The sequence below is a fragment of the Dipodomys merriami genome, unplaced genomic scaffold (genome assembly GCF_024711535.1).
Source record: "Dipodomys merriami isolate MVZ:Mamm:240054 unplaced genomic scaffold, mDipMer1.0.p SCAF_3, whole genome shotgun sequence".
Lineage (NCBI taxonomy): Eukaryota > Metazoa > Chordata > Mammalia > Rodentia > Heteromyidae > Dipodomys > Dipodomys merriami.
The window spans coordinates 61,138,289-61,160,199 of NW_027204492.1; the positions used below are offsets into that span (position 1 = coordinate 61,138,289).

The following is a 21,911-nucleotide window of genomic DNA, read 5'->3' on the forward strand; positions in this document are numbered from 1 at the left end:
GTTCAAACCATCTGGTGTTATCCCTCCCAAAAAATATCCTGGGTTTTGAACTCAGGAACTGGGTGCTGTGCTTAAGTTTGGGTGTTGTGGTTTTTTTTTGGCTCAAAGCTAGTACTCCACCACTTGAACCACAGCTCCATTTCCAACTTTTTTAGTGGCTAAGTGGAGATTAGGGCATTCGACAATGAGATTCCCATTGATTGCCACTGTGTAGATGTTGGTACTTATATCTAACCCAGCTATTTTAAATGGATCTGAATTGAAGGTGAATAGCATTATCCTACTAATCTTAGATCTCTTGCCCCAAGAACCACACATTGATCATGTCATTAATGTAATTAATTCATAGCAATAACATCAGTGAGGGTTCCATGTGAGCAGAAACTGACCCTAAATTAGATAATATACATCTCTAGCATCTAGAAGAGGGCTCACCCATCCACAGATACTCATTCAAACATGTCTAATGACTAAAAGATTGCATCTCCTCCAAATTTAAGGTCCGATTTCTTTTCAATATTTTAAAGATTAACAATTATGTACCCAAAGCAACACTTCATAAATGAATTACTAATTTATATAAAATTTAAGGTTCTAGAGAGTGGTTTCAAGCACTTGTTAGAATTTTATTAGCTGGACACCTAATTAGTTATATTGTACTCTGTGGATAAAAGAGTATATATAACAGAAAAGATTAATGCCTATGAGGGATTGGGCTAAAATCCCAAGAGGAACAGTTTTTCAGTGCCTGTCTAGCATTCAATAAGAAAGAAAATGCCCTGATGAGTTAACCCATATATTCAATTCCCCTTCACAGATTTATATCCACAATGAAGGAAATACCTAGTTATCCTTGTGTTAATATACAGCTTAGTGAACTAAGGTTATCCAGCATACCCCCAATTGCTTTAATACTGTGTTTTAACAGTCACTCTGTAGCCATTCAATAAATATGTGCTGACTGTGACTGTATACTAAGCCAATTCTAATGTTTTAGGCATTTGCTCCATTCAATATTAAACAAGACTATCAAAGTTTTGTCCCAACAGAGCTTACGAAATTATAAAAATGAAACAAAATATGAAAAATGGAACAGAAAAAATCAAAAGCTATGATATGATGTTAATAAAGCCAAGAAATATGATAATAACAGGATAGTAAATGGAGGAGTAAATCACTGAGGAAATGATTGCACAGAGTTCTCTGAGGAGATGGTGTTTGAGTTGATACAAATGATGAGAAGCAAGGCAGATATCAAAAGAAATTGATAAAGAATATTTAAGGAGTAGGGCACAGCAGATATAAAGAGCCCAAGACAAAGAATAGCTTTAAGTGTAACAAAAGAAAGCTTGGACATAGCTCAAACCTGTGATCCTAGCTACGCAATGTTCTAAAAATCTAAAAGATCCTTGTTTCAAGACAGCCCATGGAGAAAAATCCATGGCTATTTTTTAAATAACCAACACAAAGCTTGGATGTACTCATGGCTCAAGTTGGTAGGGTGCTATAAGCAAGCCAAGCCAACACGAGGCCCTGAGTTCAAACCCCAGTACCAGCAAAAAAAATGTTTTTTTAATATTTGCGAGACTTCATCTCATTCAATGTCTGGGTATAGAAGTGCACAGTTTTCAGCCCAAGCAACATGGAGAAACATAAGTGGGAGGATTGCAGGCCAGACTAGCCCAGCTGTAAAGTCAGACCCTGCCTCAAAAATAACTCATATGGAAAAAGGCTGGAGAAATGGCTTGATTGGTAAGCGCCTACCTTGCCAGCATAATAATCTGTGTTCAGTCTCCAGTACAACCAAAGATCAACAACAAAATCTGAAATACTTTCCAAAATCCATACAAATATTGAAGGCTTGGTTTCAAGCTGATGTTTTTGTTGAGAGGTGGTGGAACCTTTAGAAGGTGAGGTCTAGTATAAAAATGTTAGGGCATCATGCAGGTGCCATTGAAGGGGACACTGAGACACTGGACCCTACATATTTCCCTGCCCCTCTCCCATTGTAGCTTCTGAGGAGCTTTCTAAGCAGGTTTTCTTAAACCACACATTTCCTGACATGATGTTCTGCCTCTTCAGAAGCCCAAAGCAATACAGATGAGTGACCATGGTCTGATATCTCTGAAAATGTGAACCAAAAATCTTTTCCTGCTTAGAAGGTCTTTGTCATAGCAACCAAAAGTTGATTGACACATATTCAATGCTAAATATGGAAGTTATCATGTTGAGTTACACCTTACAAATATGATTGATTTTGATCTTAATTATAGTAATCGCTTAAAAGCAGCTAAATGAAATGAACCCCAAGATATGGACTCAAGAAGTTTTTCTTTGTTGTTGTTTTTAATGTACTATGTGATTTTTTTTTTTTGTTTCTTTTGTATGTTCTTCCCCCTATGGTATAACCTCTGTTGTCATTGTATTTGATTTTGGTACTCTGAATCTTTTTTTTTTTTTTTTTTTTTTTTTTGTCGGTCGTGGGGCTTAAACTCTGGGCCTGGGCGCTGTCCCTCAGCTCTTCAGCTCAAGGCGAGCGCTCTACCACTTGAGCTACAGCGCCACTTCCGGTTTTCTGGTGGTTTATTGGAGATAGGAGTCTCACGGTCTCTCCTGCCCGGGCTGGCTTTGAACCGCGATCCTCAGATCTCAGCCTCCTGAGTAGCTAGGATTACAGGCGTGAGCCACCAGCGCCCGGCGGTACTCTGAATTTTGTATATACATTTATCTAATTTGGGGAGGGGAAGGGGAATAACAAAATACTGAAACAAGGACACAGGATGACCCATTGTGATACTCACAAGGCACTATGTTGGAAATGAACTTTACAACTTCTGGGGAGGAGAGGGGGGAGGTAGGAGAGGGAAGGGATAGTAGAAGAAAAACAAAGGAGGGGGTAACAATGTTTGACAAGAAACTCATTACCTTACTTGTGTAACTGTAACCCCTGTACAACATCTTTACAATAAAATATTTTTTTTAAAGCAGCTGATGAATCAAATGTGAGCAAGTGGCTGACTCAAGGTTTTGCTGCAACTATATTGTTTTGCCATCAATCTAGCAATTTCCTTTCATGTGTAATTAACTCTTTTTCTTAGTAGATTATGCCTGGAATTCAGTTAGAATTCATCCTTCAAATAAAATTAGTTAGAATTATGGAATTCTTCTTTGAAGGCTATCTATGATTGTGTTTTCAACAACAAATTATAAAATAAGGTCATGACTACTGGAATTATTACAGAAGTGGATAAAACAAAAAATACTAAAGTGCATCTCACACATAAGGATAAAGTGTATTATCAGGAATCTTGATTTAAATTTAAATATATATGTATATGCAATGAATTATAATGTAAAGTGTATTTCTTATTGTAAGTCCTGGTCAAAAAGATTTAAAAGCCATTAATATAGTTGAAGCTCCTCTTGTTTTAATAATAATCTAAGATTCAGAAGGTTGGCTTTAGCCCAGGCTCACTCAACTAATTGACAACAGTTGAAATTAGGATTTATATCTGTTTATTTCTTTTTCCAAGGGCATTTCTTGAACCACTTTGTGGTGCCATTTACCTCACCATCTATTTATTTGGTTAATGAACTAAATTCATGCTTATTAGGAGTCCAATCCCACACCATCCTGTTTTATTTCCAAGAAAATAGATAGATAGATAGATAGATAGATAGATAGATAGATAGATAGATAGATAGATAGATAGACTTAATAAATCAGAGTAAGTACACAAGTAGCTTTGCTAATCTATATCAGCTTTAAGAATCTTCTTCCATGGTTATATGAAGTACTTCTGCATGATTATATTAGTCATCTGTATTTGTATAACAAATTACCCCCAAGCCTAGAAGTTTAAAATAAGCACTTACTATTACCCTTCTTCTGTAAGTCAGGACTCTAGGAGCAGCTTAACTGGTTGGTTGTGCTGTAGAGTCCTTCATGAGGTTTTTAATTCATTCATGTGGCTTTTGTAATTTCCTTATCATGTGACTTTCTCAATAGAGCTGCTTTTAGGACTGTTTCATCCTCAAATGAAGTGATATATGAAAGAGGAAGCTAGAGAAGCTACCCAAAGATAAGTCTCATAAAGCCTGTTTTGGGAAGTTACATGTTATCACTTCTTCTGTTCATTGTTTAACACAAAGACTAACTTTGGTATGATGTGGGAGGATATACCACAAAGAAATAAAGAGCCAGAGATCTCTGAGAGCTTCCCTAGATGTTGGCTACCACAATAATATCATTTTACTTTTATAACTGTCATGATTCTATGTTGGAGGAATAAAATATTACTCATGTTTTGTAGACAAGTAAAAATATTCAGGGAGACAAAAGAGCATACCTAAGGTCCCACAGAACAATTATGGATTTTATTTGAATATATTATTCATGAGGTCATGATTTTTCTTTATATCTCTGGCAAAGATATTACCATAGCCTTTCACATAACTAAGTGCTTGATAAACCCTACAGCAATTTTAATACATCCTCCTGAAATTCTGTGACTATCTTCCCTTTACATTTCTATATGTCTTTCTATGTCACCTTGAATAGGGGCTGGCTGGTGAATAGTCATTCATAGACTATGGAAAAAGTGATTATGTGTGTTTTTTGAGATTTCATGAAAGTCCATAAACTTTTGTCTTAGTAAATCAAACATTCACACATGAAGTACTGAAAGAATAGCTCAGTAGTTCAACTATCTATCCTAAGGATGCCATGTTACTCAGAGTCCAAGCCAAGTGGAAAGGACTCACATAGCCCCTTGGTGTGGCATTCTCAGTCCTTGAATGATCTTATAATGGGAACTAAATATAAAACAATAAATTTCCAACAATTCTAGCTCCCAGATACTGAATTACCCCTACCTTGAAATCTTCAAAGTTATAGCTGAGGCACTGCAGAGCCCAGATAGGGCAAAAATTCTTATTTTCTTAGGTCCAAATCAAAGTAGAGCTGTGCACAAAGGGATCAACATCTAATAGAGTATGAAAGTGAAACCAGTCTTGTTATTTTGGAAGCAATAGAGTTAAAGTAGATGTAGAAACCCAGTATCTGAAGTTCCATACTTGGTTTGTAAATGAAGCCTGGAGTCTAGATCAAGGTAGCTTACATCCTCCAGGCAAATAGAAGACATTTCATTGTTATTGATACAATTTCAAGCACTAAGTTTTCTCATGAATTTAGAAAGCAGTATATCTGAGTGAATGAAAAAGCACAAATAACTCAAAAAATGTTTGTTAGGATATTTTCAGTTGTAGTAGTCCTACGGAGAAATGTTTCTTGTTAACATTGCAGCTACTTTAATTTGTATCTGTTATCCAACTGCAATAGTTACCAGAGAAAACTTTTACAATTTATATATTTTATATCCTCAACAGTTATGAAAAATAGAATATTCCAGCTCCCCAATGTTATGGGGTCATGGTAAAAAGAAGCAATTGATATTTTAGAAGAGGTAGGAGACATGAGATTAAAAACATAAAGTGTCAATCAGAGACAGCAGGTCTAGTGAAAAAGAGCCAGAATGGGAATTCAGAGTACTGAAAGAAGAGATAGAATATAGATTAATTTAAATCAAGAAAAATCCACATAGGTAATGATATAACAGCATAATGCATATTGGAAATGGGAGTGAGCTTTCATTCTTTTTATTTCAATCACAACACTACAACTGCTTCAGTTTGTTATTTTGACTGCTTCTCATGGATATTAGATAACATTGTTTAGGTTTCTCTTTCGTCCTCTCTGTCTCTGTCTCTATGTGTCTTTCTTTTTCCTTCCCTTCTTTCTTCCTTCCTTCCTTCCCTCATTGCTTCTTTCTTTCTTTTCTTCTTCCTTCTTTTCTTCCTTCCTTCCCTTTTAGTTTATTTTTCATAATTATAAAGAAACTTTCAGCTCTTTCCTTGGGACTTTTAACTTCTCAATTCTTATTTTTCAACATGTGCATTTTTACCTGGTTAACCTCTTATTCAAAAGAAAAATAAAGGATTACTAAGAAAATATCAAGTTCTCAAAATGGACAGAATGAGAAGAAACTGAAAGAGCAAAACTTAGCTCTGGTAAGTGTATGACTCCTAGAGGGCAGTACTGGATTAATCAATGGAGTAGAAAAGCTCTTGTAACTATACTTGCAAAGATGATAGCAAATTCTTCATAACTAACTCTTGTAAGAATAAGAAAACCTCACAATCTATATTCTGTGAGTCTAGTTTTAGTCTTGACCATAAGTATTTGCATAGATCTTTTAGCCTCCCTAATCTTTTTAGTATGATTTGTCCTTTCTACCTCAGAAGGTCATTGTCTGTCATAAAGAAGATAATTTTTATATAAAGTACTCATGAAAAGTAAATAGGTAATTACAGACACCCCTTTAATAATGAGTCCACATCTACTTCCCTCTTGCTTCAACACAAATATATTTTATATGCATTTGTGTGTGTGTGTGTGTGTGTGTGTGTGTGTGTGTGTGTGTGTGTGTGGTCCTCATTAAATCAGTAATCAATGTCATAACTTAGTTTTAAACCTGTAGACTCTATTTCCATTTAGATTATTTCATTCGGTGTCAGGTTGACTCTGTGATATCCAGTTTTTCAGGCAAAACAAGCAATACATGTCAACGAGCATAGTGCATGTATGGAAACACTCACCTTAAAACTCATCTCTGCTCTCTCTTAAGTAAAACAGCAAAAGGCAGCAAATGTCCTCTCTGTAGGTTAATGACCTCACGTGAGCTCCGCTAAACACACACCATCTGGAGGGAGACCTAACAGGCATGTAGCAGCTTGTGACTGATACCCCAGGGGAGAGCACACTTGTTGGATTATGAATTCCAGCCTGAAAAGTGACTCCCTGTGGATGCCTTGTGTGAGGGTGGAGTTTATTTGATTTTCATTTGCATGTGGATTAGTCAGGCACAATCTGAGTAGGTGGTACTTAAGCCCAGGCAGGCTCTCTCATCTGACAAAGAAAAACAATCAGAAATTCTAAGCCAAAGAGAATTTGCCCATCCATGAATGTGATGTGATGTTGTTAAGTTACAGTTTTGTTTAAGAGAGAACTGAATGTTTATGCTTAAGTGCATGCAGTATCTACTCATTAAGATCGTCACAGGAAGATTTTTGTCTACTTTTTTGGAAGCCGTGAAATCATATCGGCAGAGAAAAGCTTCCATGTGGTAGCAGTTTCCATATCTCTCCTGGGGTGCTTGCCTTGGCAATATTTTCTTATGGGAATAATATCCATCTCCTACTATCAAAGCCAACCCAACATATGAACCTGCTGAAGTTATTTTCCAGAATTTCCACCCTCTCTTTCTGTCCCTTCCACTTGCTAGTCCTCTATATCTATTTTATCAAAGGATAAATACCTAGGCATGGGGATATTATGTATCATCTCATTTCTCTAGATAAATTTCTTTTTGACCTTTGCATTTTGTGGGACTGAAAGGGTAATTACAGAAGGTCAGATACATTTCCAACTGTGGAGAAGAGACTTGGGGGTCTTGTGTGTGTGTGTGTGTGTGTGTGTGTGTGTGTGTGTGTGTGTGTGCTATAACTTTTTTGTGAGAATACTTTACAGAGGAGTTATAGTTACAAGGGCAAGATAACGAGTACATTTTTTATCAAGCATTGTTGCCTCCTCTTTGTTTCCCCTTCCCATCCCTTCCCATACTCCCCTCACCTCCTCCTACCCGATCCTCTCCCCCGACCAAAGTTGTAAATTCATTTTTCGACATAACGACTTGTACATCTCATTGTTGCAATGGGTCCACTTGTATCCCTAGTTAAACGATTTGTTTTTGCCCTCCTCCTCCACAAATTATACCAACATCAAATACAGTGAAAGCAGGGGTTATACCGTGGGGGAGGGACATACAAAGCAACATAGAAATCATCTTATAAATATGTTAGAAACAATTGCATGAAAGAAAAAAAACATTTAAATACTTATCTTGGGGTTCATTCTCCTAACATCAACTTATCTGACCTTTTCTGCTTGACTCAGACATAGCATACTATACTATAGTACACTATACATAGTATACTATACATACTATACTCAAACATATACTATGTCTGAGAAAAGGTCAGATAAGTTGAGGGTCTTTTTAACCTTCAGCATCAATCAAATGGCATCATAGAAACAAGAAAACTTTCTTTGGTATTTACAATATGCCAGATATTGTACTGTTTGTCTATGATCAATCTGATCATTCAGACATATGTACATGACATAGGTGCTACTGGGATGCCCATTTCACAGATGAGAAAAAAGAGGTTTAAAGAGATCATACAGATAAGAGAGAAATGGTATTCAACTTCAATGTAAACCCTTATACTAGGCAATCCCATTCAGAAACCAGTAACTACATAAGGTAATTGTTAGGCTAATCTATGACAGTAACTTCTAAGGGCTGACTATATCTAAATAAAGGATTTATCTTTTCTAAAGACCTTCTAAGATAAGTTACATGAATACACCAGTACTAATCTCTTGTGAAAGAATGACAAAGATGTTATTCTCATGGGAAATTTAGTAGTATGTGTATCGAAAGGGGAGGTGGAAGGGGTTACCCAGCAAAAGTTACTTTAAAATATTGTATGCTCAGTGTTAGGATTTCAACTCAGGGACTCACACTTTGCTAGGCTTCTACTCTACCACTTGAGTCATACCTTCAGCCCTGTTTATTGATTACTTTTGTGATTGGGTCTCATGAACATTTCTTCCCAGGCTGGCTGGAAACTGTGATACTCAGTACTAAGCCTCCTCAGTAGCTAAGATTACAGGGGTAACCCACTGTCCCCACTGGCTATAGTCTTTACAAATATTTATTTAAAATACCTTTGTTTTTCCTCTGACTGCTCCCAAGATATAATCAACAATATCCAGCTAAAGAGAACAAAGAATAATTTCTCTTATCTGGGATGTCATTTTGGTACTTTGCAGAATAAAATTTGTATGGCATTAAATAATTTGAGCATGCTAATGTTCATGAGGTAGATTTTTGTGAAATCAAACTAATAAAGTCTTTAAAATTTAGTTTTCACTATGTATTTCACCAAATTCTGAAATAAAACTTAACGCTATTAAACTATACACTAAAAGAAATCAAACTTTCATTACTAATAATTAAGTACTTTTATAATTCATTTAATCCCGCCAATAATTTCACCAATATAAATGCCCTCCCTCTTGTTTCTTCTTTTTTTTTTTTTTAAATGGGCCTGAACTCTGGGCCTGGGCGCTGTCCCTCAGCTCTTCAGCTCAAGGCTGGTGCTCTACCACTTGAGCCACAGCGCCACTTCTGGCTTTTTTTGTTTTTGCTTATGTGGTGCTGGGGAATGGAACCCAGGGCCTCAGGCATGCAAGGCAAGTGCTCTACCACTGAGCCACCTTCCAGGCCCCCTTTTGTTTCTTCTTATTCTTTGTATATAATATACATTAACTAGTCAGGCACCGGTGGCTCATACCTGTAATCCTAGCTACTCAGGAGGCTGAGATCTGAGGATCGCAGTTCAAAGCCAGCCAGAGCAGGAAACTTCATGAGACTCTTATCTCCAATAAGCCACCAGAAAACCAGAAGTGGTGCTGTGTCTCAAGTGGTAGAGTGCTTGCCTTGAGCTGAAGAGCTGAGCGACAGTGCCCAGACCCAGAGTTCAAGCCCCACAACCAACAAAAAAAAAGATATACACATATATATTCATATCTTATATATACACACACATTAACTGTTTAAGCTATTTTTGTATGTGTATGAGTACTGGTGCCTAACCACATAACTTTATCCCCTCCCTTGTCTTTCTTTCTCATAGCTGGTGCTCTACTACTTGAGCCAAACATCCAGTTCAGTGTTTTGCTGGTAAACTGGAGAATGTATAGACTTTTCTTCTGATCTGGCTTTGAACCACAATTCTCCCTCTCACATTTTTTTAAGTAGCTAGGATTACTAGTTTAAGTCACATAAATCCAACAAGCCATTTTCAGTGCCACTGTGTATCACTATATTTTATCTATTGCACATACAGGACAGAACAAACAAAATGCTTTCTCTCAAAGTTTCTACATTTTAGTGGCTGTGACAGAATGAAACAATTAGTGTGTGAATTACATGTAAATTAAATAGGTACAACAAGATTTGGAATATGAGAGGACCTGTATAATTGCAGGAAGAATCATTAGAGAAGCTATTATTATTTTGTTGTCATTATATACCATATCCATGTATGTTTTAGTTTTTCATTTGTTTTTTTTCCAGTCCTGAGTATTAATCTCTGGGCCCTGGTGCTGTCCCTGAGCTCTTTAGCTCAAGGCCAGTGCTCTACCACTTGAGCCACAGAACCACTTCTGGTTTTCTAGTAGTTAATTGGAGATAAGAGTCTTTCTTTGCCTGGGCTGGCTTTGAACCGCTATCCTCAGATCTCAGCCTCCTGAGTAGCTAGAACTACAGGCATGAGCCACCATCATGAGGCTCCAGTGTGTTTTTTTTTATTTTTTGAGTAGTTTATTGGAAGATAAAAGTCTCACAGCCGGGTGCCTGGGACTTACCCCTGTAATCCTAGCTACCCAGGAGGTCGAGACCTGAGGGTCCTGGTTCAAAGCCAGCCCTGGCAAGAAGTCTTTGAGACTCTTATATATAGCACAGGAAGTGGTGCTATATGGTTCAAGTGGTAGAGTGATTTCCTTGAGCTGAAGAGCTCAGGGACAGAGCCTAGGCCCAGAGTTCAAGCCCCACTGCCCCCCAAAAAAAGTCTCATAGACTTCTCTGCCCAGGCTGGCTTTGAACCATGATTCTCAGATCTCAGTCTCCTGAGTAGCTAGGATTACAGGATCACAGGACCCAGCAATCTGATTTTTTATTTTTAACTAATATACAAAGTTTTAATATTTGTACTTATTAATGCGGTACCATGTATATGTATATATTCCACAATGTTTAAATTGTTAAACACATTTATATCTTCAAAAATGTATCATTTCTTTGTGATAAAACTTTCAAAATATTTCTTCTAGCTACAGTCATCACACTGTGTAACAGTAGCCCAGAGCTTCTTGTTCCTAACTGCAACTTCATAACAATTCATCAGCCTTTCTCTAAGCTCCCTCTCCACCCAGTTTCTGGACTCTTTTAACCATTCTTTACTCTCCAGTTACATAAGAACAACCTTTTGAGATTCTGGGTATGAATAAGATCATGTGGTACTTCTTTTTCTATTCCAGAATTGTTTCAATTAACATAATGTTCTTCAGTTCCATATATGGCAATATACATGTTTAAAACACCACTTTCAAAGTTCTTTTATGTGTTATCCTATTAAATTATCATGTAATCTTTATGATGCTGGAGAGGTAAATAGCAGCACTCTGTGAGCAAGAGAAGAGCTCAAATCTGAGGTTAAGTGACAGTTGAATCACATAGTGGGTTAATGGTAGAGCAAGATTTTTTTTTTTGGGGGGGGTCCGGTCGTGGGGCCTGAACTTTGGGCCTGGGCACTGTCCCTCAGCTCTTCAGCTCAAGGCTAGCACTCTACCATTTGAGCCACAATGCCACTTCCGGCTTTTTTCTTTTTGCTTATGTGGTGCTGAGGAATCTAACCCAGGGCCTCACGCATGCAAGGCAAGCACTCTACCACTGAACTACCTTCCCAGCCCATAGAGTAAAATTTTTTTGTTGTTTTTATTTTCTTTTCTTTCTGTATGATTTAGGTGTGTGTCATGTGAGAGTAGGGGTGGCCACAGAACTCAAGGGGAAAAGGATAAAGAGTGCAGCATTGGAGCTCACTGGATACTGATGAACTTGAACTAAACAACTTGTGGGTGGAGATGGGAAAGAGGGCCTGGGAGAGAATGAGGGAACAGAAGACACTGTACGAAAGGAAATGTACTCATTACCTGACTCATGTAACTGTATTCCCTCTGTATATCACCTTTATAATAATAATAAAGTAAATTTTAAAAGAATACTTATTCTTACTGCAAAGTTTGATTTTCTTAACACTTTGCTTGCTTTTCTTTGTTGTCCCCTTTCCTTTTTTGCAGTACTGGGGATTAAGTCCAGGTTCTCATACATGGTAGGAAAGCACTCTACCACCAAGCAATATTTCCCATCATTGATATTAGGTTACTTTTGTTTGTTTGGTTTGGTTTTTCATGTTTGCCAATAAAAGATGTTAAACAAGCCAAGCACTGGTGGCTCACACCTTTAATCCTACCTACTCTGGAGACTGAGATCTAAGGATCATGGATCAAAGTCAGCAAACTCAGAAAAGGCTGTGAGACTGTTACCTCCAATTAAGCACCAGAAAACCAGAGATAGAGTTGTGGTTCAAGTGGTAGAGCACTAGCCTTAAGTAAAAATCTTAGGTACAGTGCCCAGGCCCAGAGTTCAAGTCCCATAATCAACAAAAACAAGAAAAAAGGTGCTAATGCCAGATGAATGTAGTTTCAGAAACTTATGTAAACTCTAAGGAATGCAAACATATTTAATTCCATTTTAAAGCTGAAACTGACCTAGTTTTAATAGCTATAAGTAAATATAGAGATCATGTAGGTGAACACCTTAGTTTGATAAGAAAACTTTAGCCCAGAGAAAAGGGCTGATATGTCCTAACACACAAGGGGATAATAGTAGCAAAGCTGAGGCTAGAACACAGATCTTTTATGCCACTTTTTTTCTTGTGAAAATACCATACAGAGGGGTTACAATTACATGGGCAAGGTAATGAGTACATTTCTTGGTAAGCATTGTTGCCTCCTCCTTTTTTTCCCCTTCCCATCCCTTCCCATCTACACTCCCCCTCCCCCGCCAAAGTTGTAAAGTTCGTTTTTCGACCTAACATCTTTTACATCTCATTGTTGCAATAGGTCCACCTGTATCCCTAGTTAAACAATTTGTTTTATCCCTTCCCCTCCACAAACTGTACCAACATCAAATGCAGTGAAAACAGGGGTTATAACGTGAGGGAGGGACATACAAAGCAACAAAAAAATCTTCTAAATATGTTAGAAACAACAGCAAGAAAGAAAAACCGTTTGAGTCCTTATCTTGGGGTTCATTTCACCTAACATCAACTTATCTGACCATTTCAGCTTGTCTCAGACATATTGTAGTTACTGCAAATAACGGGAACCATGGGACCTATGTTTCTTTGGGCCTGGCTTACTTCACTTAATATAATTTTTTCCAAGTCTTTCCATTTCCTAGCAAATGGGGCAATGTCATTCTTTCTGATGGAGGCATAGAATTCCATTGTGTATATATACCACATTTTCTTGATCCATTCATCTACTGAAGGGCATCTGGGTTGGTTCCATATCTTAGCTATGGTAAATAATGCTGCAATAAACATAGTTGTGCTGGTAGCTTTAGTATGGTCTTGTTTGTGATCATTTGGGTAAATGCCTAAAAGTGGGATTGCTGGGTCATAGGGGAGCTCTATGTGAAGTCTTTTGAGGAACCTCCATACTACTTTCCAAAGTGGTTGAACAAGTTTACACTCCCACCAACAATGCAGTAGGGTTCCCTTCTGTCCACATCCTCCAGCATCTGCTGTTATTAGAGTTCTCGATTATAGCCATTCTAACTGGGGTGAGGTGATATCTCAATGTTGTTCTGATTTGCATTTCTTTTATGGCTAGGGAGGTTGAGTGTTTCTTCATGTGTCTATTGGCCATCCTTCTTTCTTCTTCAGAGAAGTTTCTCTATAAGTCTTTAGTATTTCTTGGGCAGTTGTTTCTTTGAGGATTTGTTGTTGAGGGATTTAATTTTTTGAGTTCCAGGTATATTTTAGATATGAGACCTTTGTCTATTGTAATGGCTAGTGAAGGTCTTCTCCCAATCCATGGGTTTTCTATTGATCTTGCTAGCTATGTCCTTTGTCATGCAGAAACTGCAATTTCATGCAATCCCATTTGTCCAACCTTTCTTTGATTTGTTGTGTTTCTGTGTCTCTATTAAGAAAATTTCGCCCTGTGCCAAGGAGACCTTCGGTTTCTTCTATTCCTTCCTGTAATGTTTTCAGAGTGTCTGCTTTGACTCCAAGGTCTTTGATCCATTTGGCATTGATTCTGGTGCAGGATGATATATAAGGATCCAGCTTTAGTTTTCTACAAGTTATTAACCAATTTTGCCAGCACCATTTACTGAAGAGGCTTTCTTCATTCTATTTTTTTAGCTCCCTTATCGACGATTAGACGGCTATAGGTCTGTGGGTTCATTTCTGGGTTTTCAGTTCTATTCTACTGGTCCTGAGGTCAGTTCTTGTGCCAGTACCAACCTGTTTTGATTAGTATAGCTTTATAGTAGAGTTTGAGATTTGGTATTGATATTCCTCCAGCACTGTTCTTTCTGTTAAGGGTCGTTTTTTTTTTTTTGTTTTGCTATTTGGGGTCTTTTATTGTTCCATATGGATTTTTAGATTGCCTCTTCTATTTCCTTGAACAGTGAGGTTGGAATATTGATAGGTATCACATTGAATTTGTTGATAGCCTTGGGAAGTATTGCCATTTTAATGATGTTGATCCTTGTATTCCAGGAGCATGGAAGGTTTTTCCACTTTCTAAGTTCTGTTTTGATTTACTTTTTCAGGTTTTTAAAGTTTTCATCATAGAGGCCCTTCACTTCTTTGGTTAAGTTAATTCCTAGATATTTTATTTTTTGTGGGGCTATTACGAATGGAGTTGCTTTCCTGATTTCAGCCACACTTTTCTCATTGTTGGCATAATGTCACTTGTTGACAGAATATTCCAACTGTTGCTCCTAAATGCAGCATAACATTGCTATAAGAAGATTATTTCTGCTGGTGGCCAATAGATGCTACCTTAAGCCACCAAACTCAAAACATGGAAGTTAATACAATATAAAATTGAGGCTATGGAGAGCCTTTTCAGAACCAATATGTTTTTCATATTTAGAACCTAAATATCATTACAAAACACATATTAAAATTACTGGAAGATGTCAGGCATGGTTACTCAAGCCTCTAATCTTAGCTACGTGGGAGAAAGACATCAGAGAATTGTGTTTTGAGGCCTGCTCAGGAAACAAAAAAGGATGTTTTTGAGATTCCATCTTAACTAATAGCTCCATGCAGTGGCATGCACCTCTTATTTCAGTGATACAGAAGTGTACAGACAAACCGAGACATAAAGTGAGACCATATTCAAAACTAACCAATGCAAAAAAGAGGGGCTGGAAGAATGGCCCAAGTGATAGCAAGTGCAAAGCCCTGAATACACAAAACCAAATTATTGCTGTAAGAGTCTATCTTAATATTATCCCTTTCCTCAATTCACATTAGTTCAGGATGCTAAACTAATTAACACTTTAAACAAGTCTTGTAAAATGCATAGTGTGTGGCTAACATGATATTGTATGCATTCTTTATGTATATACATATATTATTGTAAAGATACTGTACAGTTACATGAATAAGGTAATGAGTACAATTCCTATTGAGCATTCTTGGTCAAACAAGAGAAATCAAAAAAGTCTCCCCCTTAGGTCTATTCTTATGCATGTGAATGTAGTCAGGTCTTGTCCATATCTAGTTTATTTCCAAAAAATAAAAGGCATGATGAGAGAAAATATGATACAATCTTATTGTAGTTTCAGTTGTAACATCTTCCAAATCTGTAAATCTCAAGTTATACACTATATACTCTAAAACAGATATTTTATCTTCTCCCCCACTACTAACTCTGTAATCCTCATAGTCATGTGTATTTTAGTCAAAGGCACTTCCATTCTTTCAGTTGACTGGAATGAAAATTTTGCTATCATCTTTGTTTTCAGTCTTAGATCATTATACTCTGTTATCAGAAAATCTTATTGGCTCCATATTCAAAATATATACACAATCCAGTACTTCTCACCAAGTCCTAATGAATTATCTCAAGCCATAATTACTATAACATTCTTTTAACTTGTTTGTCTTCTTTCCACCTTGTTTTCCTTCAGTCTATTCTTAATATATTCACTGAAATATGAAACAGATGATCATCAGTTTCAGAGTAAAAGCCAAGTTCCTGATAATCACTTTAAAGTTCCTGACTCTCCCTTATTTTCTATTTCTGGAGCCTTTCTCATTTAAAAAAATTTTTTTATCAGTTTTAAGTAGCTGTACGAAAGAAGCAGTTTATGAATGCAGTACAACTTGATCAGTGTCACCCCTTTCCATATTCTCACCCATCCCTCCCAAATCACGCCTTCCCATACTACTTATCTTAATTTTAGGTTAAGTATTAAACTTTTTGCCATTTAACAAAGCAGTTTATGTCTACAAGGCATCTTGATCTGTGTCACCACTTCAACATCTTCCCTCTTTGACCCACCCCTGCCTTTATATTTCTCAATTGTGTAGTATATACAATGAATTCTTGCCTGCATTCTCCCCTCTTCTTCTTTCATTCTTCACTCTTCTACTCCTCTTCCCTCACCTGTCCTTCTTGCAAGTATTCATTTCCTGGTACTTATTTTCTTGGGCTTTTACTACTTGCTCTCTCCATAAAGTCTATTACACTTCAGTAATTCATTTGTAACTCTCCTTTCTCAATTAAGTACAGCAAAACAGGCCTCTTCATTGTTCTTTTCCACCAAAAGGCTGATTTTTATGTATAATTGACATATAATGAACTATATACATCAATTTGAACAATTTGATGAGTTTGGACACATGCAGACATCTGTGCTTTTATCACCATAATCAAAGCAATAGAGATGTTCATCATCTCCTAACATATCTTCTCACTCAAATAAACTGTTCTTATAAAGATAATTTTAGTCTCAGAGCCACTGCAATAGATATTGTTCCTTTGAAATGTCTTTTCCCCAGTGTGTAATTTCCAGATTAGCATTATCATTATCACTTGGGAATTTCTAGGATAGCAAATTCTCTTGCTCTACCAGAGACTAACTGAAGCAAATATTCTGGGGGTTACCCAGTAATGGTTTAATAAACCATTTGTGTGATTAAAATATGTACCAAAGTATGGAGAAGTACTGCTGTAGATTAATTTTAATCTTTTAAAACTATAGACAGTATTCTTACCTTGCCTGTTCACAGAATGCTCTAAAATATTTATGATAGGGATCATAGCTTTCTTTTTTCTTATAGTACTGATTTTCAAGTCATTTCTTTTTTCTAGGCATTACTACTTTGTTTACTATCCAATCTCTTCAGTTTTACTGAAGTTCTTCCAGGAAGACTACCCTGAATTGACAGTTCAGAATATCTCTATCTTCCTTTATTTAAAGTCTCATAGCAATTAACAACTGCATTATTGCTTTCTCTGATAACTCTGAGAATTTCCTACTGTTTCAATGCTAAAGAGCAAGTTTCATGTTTTATCAGCCATATATTTTGCATAATACTCTAAATACATTTTGGATACAGAGACGCTCACCACACTTTCAATGCATCAAATATTTTCTGGAACAATGATAGCAGGTGTATTAGGACTAAATGCATATAAACCAGATTTCTGTATCTTAAATATTGGAGGCCAATTCATCTTAGCACTAAAACATCACTATTTGCTACAATGAAATTCAAATGTATCAGCAATTCCTTGTTTTGAATGAATTCATCCTCTATAATAACATTTACTAAATAACTGCAGATTCCTGAGCTGAAGACCAGAAAGAAGATTAAAGAAATTTAAATGTACTTAGGCTGTATTTGATGCCAAAGAGGGACAAGAATGGGAGAATCAATGTTTGCCAAATGGAAGAAGAGATTTTAATGTAGCATGAAGTGCTGATGATGCCATCCAACTACCAGCATGTGGTAAGAAATACACTGAGTGATCAACTGTAGCCAACCATGGAGGACCTATTGTTGGTATAAGCTTTCAGTGAGTCAGTGTTAGTACAAGGGGTCAGGTTGAATCAGCACTATTCTTCAGTATAGCATATGATCTGGGAATGCCACAAGAGGAAAAAAAACACCTGGGGACAGCTGGCTCTCTGAACCTCTAAATCTCATGATTAGAATTCCTATGAAAACAAGTAAAAATGAACGTCAATGGCAAGCAGAAAGAGTCACAACATGGCAGGTGAATAAAAAAAGTGACTTCATAGCATTAGGAGCATTTTCACGCTTTGTTCCTGAAAGTAGGGGAAGTAATGTCTCAATGTATAAATGTACCTTAATTATTAGTTACGTTTTAGACCCAAGCTTACAATAACTTCCTTTTCCTCCCTCATTTGTCTCAGTTGCCTTGTTGACATTTCTAAAGTGCCAGTAGAGTTTGCTTTGACATCTGCAATTAAAGAGGCTCCAGGACAAGCCCCAGTAAAAAAGAACTCAATAGGGCCCAGAAGTATGTAGATCTTCTCATTATAAAGCTCTCATTGGCACTCTGAACATTTTTCTTATATTCTCTGTCTTTTTAGTAGCAAAAGATATAGTACAAACTTAAAATTTGTTTCATTTTCTTGAAGTGTCTGACTTTTTAGTATTCCTTTAGTCTTTCCAATCCAACAATCCTATATGTTGTTCATTGAAAAAGATGCAGTCCAGGATTTTGTAGGGCTGGTTCCTGTAGTCTGGTAAACGGCTTTCAGCGAGTTACACTGAAATTTCTAAGTTTCTGTGATATTAGAAGTCAGCAGTACTTTGTATGGAGAAGTCTTGATACATGAATAGAATTGGAAAGCAAACTAGGAACAGTGATTTCTTGCACTGAGCTACAATTGCCATATGGGGGTCTTTCAGCCAGGCCACAAGTCTTGGAACATCTTGAAGATCAATTTGCAGTCTTATGTCAGCCAGTCATCCTTATGCAGCTATGGCATTTCCTCATGTAGCACTGCTAATTGGCATGTATCTATTGAAGAACCGTTATCTTTTTCCAGCAAAATATATGTCAGGTGCACATGTTGGGACAAGGCAGTTATCTGCTTCAGAATTAACAACCTTCAATAACTTAATTTGGTTCAACTTATCAGTTGGTACAAACAGGCTAAAATAATGTTGAATTGAGATTATTAAATGTGATAGGTCTACTTTTCAGTGAGGAAATAGTAACATTGGCCTGGCTAAAGAATTAACATGCTGCTTTTAAACAGGCTCCAAAGGAATTTTCAAATTGATGCAAACAATAACCAAAATGGCCTTATCTAAAATGCTTCATAAAGAAAAGCTATCTCCATATAAACGAACTATAGAATTGGCTAACTCAGTTCACATGTGAATCTAATCTTAGTTTCTCATGGCACCTGGGAATTTTGAGGTGGAAATAATTTTCCCTATGAAAGATACTGCTATGTGTTTGAGTCCCCTGACCAGGTAGTCTGTTGTCTGTGCTTATTTTGACAATTTTGGCATAGGCTTACTTATCTTAGTTGAATGCGGGCCTTTATTTCTTTCAGTATTTGCTTAAATGTTGCCCAGCATTCCTGGAATAAATATTTCTGCTTCACTTTAATTTTACATCACAGGAGAATAATAATGACATACTGTCACAACTGTGCTAATGTGCTATGTGTAACCTTTAGAATTATGCTGGGAAGTCACAGATCCAGTGTTTCTGGTTTTCCCTTAAAATCTGCTCACAATAAATAAAATATTTCATTTAAATATTCATAAAAATTTAAATATCAATTTAAAACATTGATTTAAATAATAAGGATTAACCTAAAATAAATTATGCTCAAGAACTGTCATAGTATAACAAGATGATTTTGGCATCAAATTACAAAAAACAAGAAAATTTTTCTGAGTTTATATTTTATATTACAACCTAGTACAATAGTTTATTGCTATGATTTTTAAATGTGTTTTATCAACATGAAATGGGTATTAAAACTTTGTACACTTCAACACACAAGAGGCATTAATTTTATATCAAATTAATAGTACCTATCCATTTTGAACAATTTTAATTATTATTCAAATTTAATGAAGGATGGCAATGCATATTAAAAAGTGATTTCTACCTCCTTTCCATATGGCAAAGCTGTTAGAAATATTTAACTTTCATGTTACTATACGGTTCAATGGTCAGGATCAATATATTTGAAAACAGAAATCACAAAATGTATACTGCCAGGCATGATAATATCAAATTATTTTATTATATCATCCACTCCAGCATCTGGAGAAATTTAGCAAATAACCTACACCTATAATATGTTTATTGTTCTTGTTACAGGTAGTCTAACACAAACTGAGAAGGTAAGTGAGCTAAAGTAGAGAGTGGTAATTTATGTTTTACATGGAATAAGTAACTTGAGAAATTAATCCAATAGGATTTAAATCTAGAATAATCTGAAAAGAAGTAAAATTGCATATCTGTCTCATATGAAATTAGCAAAGTACATCTATAAATTTGAGGCTACAAATCTGTTTGTCTTCATTTTCATTTCAACAGGGGTACAAAAGTGTTTGAAAGTGACTTATCTTTTGGGGGGGTTGGTTGTGGGTTTTGAACTCTGGGCTTGGGTGAAAGTGACTTTTATAAAGTGAAAACAGGCAATATTTAGATAGTGACGGAATTGTTCTGTTGAGCTGAAATTGTTTGACTGGTTTTCAGATAATTTGATAGGTCTTGGCTATCTGCAAGGGAACAAGTGATTGATCTGGAAATATTTCAAAAGAGAGGATTGTTCAAATTTAGGGATGAAAGACTTACTGATTTTCTGGAGGAAATATTGTTCAGTATGATTTCTTATATGGAAGTAGTCCACTGACTTTTACATAACAAGAATTTTCTTAGAATATTACCTCATTACAAGGCTACACATACACTAAGATTGTGATGCTCTATATTATTGGTATTCTCACAATTTTTACACTTTCAGGCAAACAAATTCACAGAACTTTTAGTTGAACCAACTCTCTTGTCAGTCTCACACACAGATTCACATTCATAAGTAAAACTTTCAACACTAACTCCTTGTATGTGAAGAGTTGTTTAAAAATAAGTAACTTCAGCCAGGCTCCAGTGCCTCATGACTATAATCCTAGCTACTCAAGAGGATGAGATCTGAGGATCGCAGTTTGAGGCCAGCTTAACAGGAAAGTCCATGAGACTTTTACCTCCAATTGACTACCATAAGGCCAGAAGTGGAGAAGTGGCTTAAGTATAGAGCAGTATTCTTGAGCAGAAAAATCTTAGGGACACTGCTCAGGCAATGAGTTCAAGTACCAGGACCAAAACAATAAATTAACAAATAAATAAATAAGTAACTTTAAACTGGTTGAACCAATCAAGAAACATCATTTAATGTATCTGAGGCAGCAAGTTATAATGTGATGGAATCACTAGAGGAAAGAATACAGAAAGTAAAACCAAACATACAAGTCTAGTTTTAATGTCTTTCATATTTCTTGTAAGACAACTGTGATATAATTAAAAACAATAAGTATACTAAGCTTTGCACTATATTAAAAGTGACTGAGTTATAATTATTATTGATTGGATTATTTTTAGATTTCTGTAGTCATTTTGTGATCATGTTATTATTACTAGCTCAACTGGAGGAATGAATAAAACTTATTTGCATAGTTAGACTTGCACCTGACAAATAGGTGGCCACTAATTATTAATTGTGATTTGAATAAAAGTGTCATTCACAGGATCATGTGTTGAAGGCTTTGTTTCCATCTGGTGTTGCTGTTTTAGGAAATAGTAGAAACTCTAGGAGGTGGAGTCTCACTGGATGAGCTAGTCACTGGAAATGAGCCTTTGTAGGCTATATCTTGTTCCAGGCCCATCTCTATCATTCTTTCTGCTTCCTGTGCACTATGTGGTGACAAAGCTACTCTTCCACAAAGCCTAGTCACCATGATGCTCTATCCAAGTGCATTAGGCCACTCACCCATGGATTGAACCCTCTGACACTATGAGTCAAAATTAATTTTTCTTCCAAAAATAATACATAGGGAAACCCAATTTTTGT

At 36.3% G+C, this 21,911-nt stretch overlaps 1 protein-coding gene across 3 annotated transcripts in view; it reads right to left on the reverse strand.

Annotated features, from left to right (window-relative positions):
* Nucleotides 1-6,748, reverse strand: part of Tent5d (terminal nucleotidyltransferase 5D) — a 153,392-nt gene extending 146,644 nt beyond the window's left edge. For 2 of the 3 annotated variants that reach the window (XM_070039063.1, XM_070039061.1), the window contains exon 1: nt 6,658-6,748. The gene's annotated coding sequence lies outside the window, so the exon portion shown is untranslated. Of the gene's footprint in view, nt 1-4,875; nt 4,951-6,657 lie in introns of those variants that run through there. The other variant, XM_070039062.1, reaches the window with a different exon arrangement.
* Between the last annotated feature and the right edge of the window lie 15,163 nt (nt 6,749-21,911).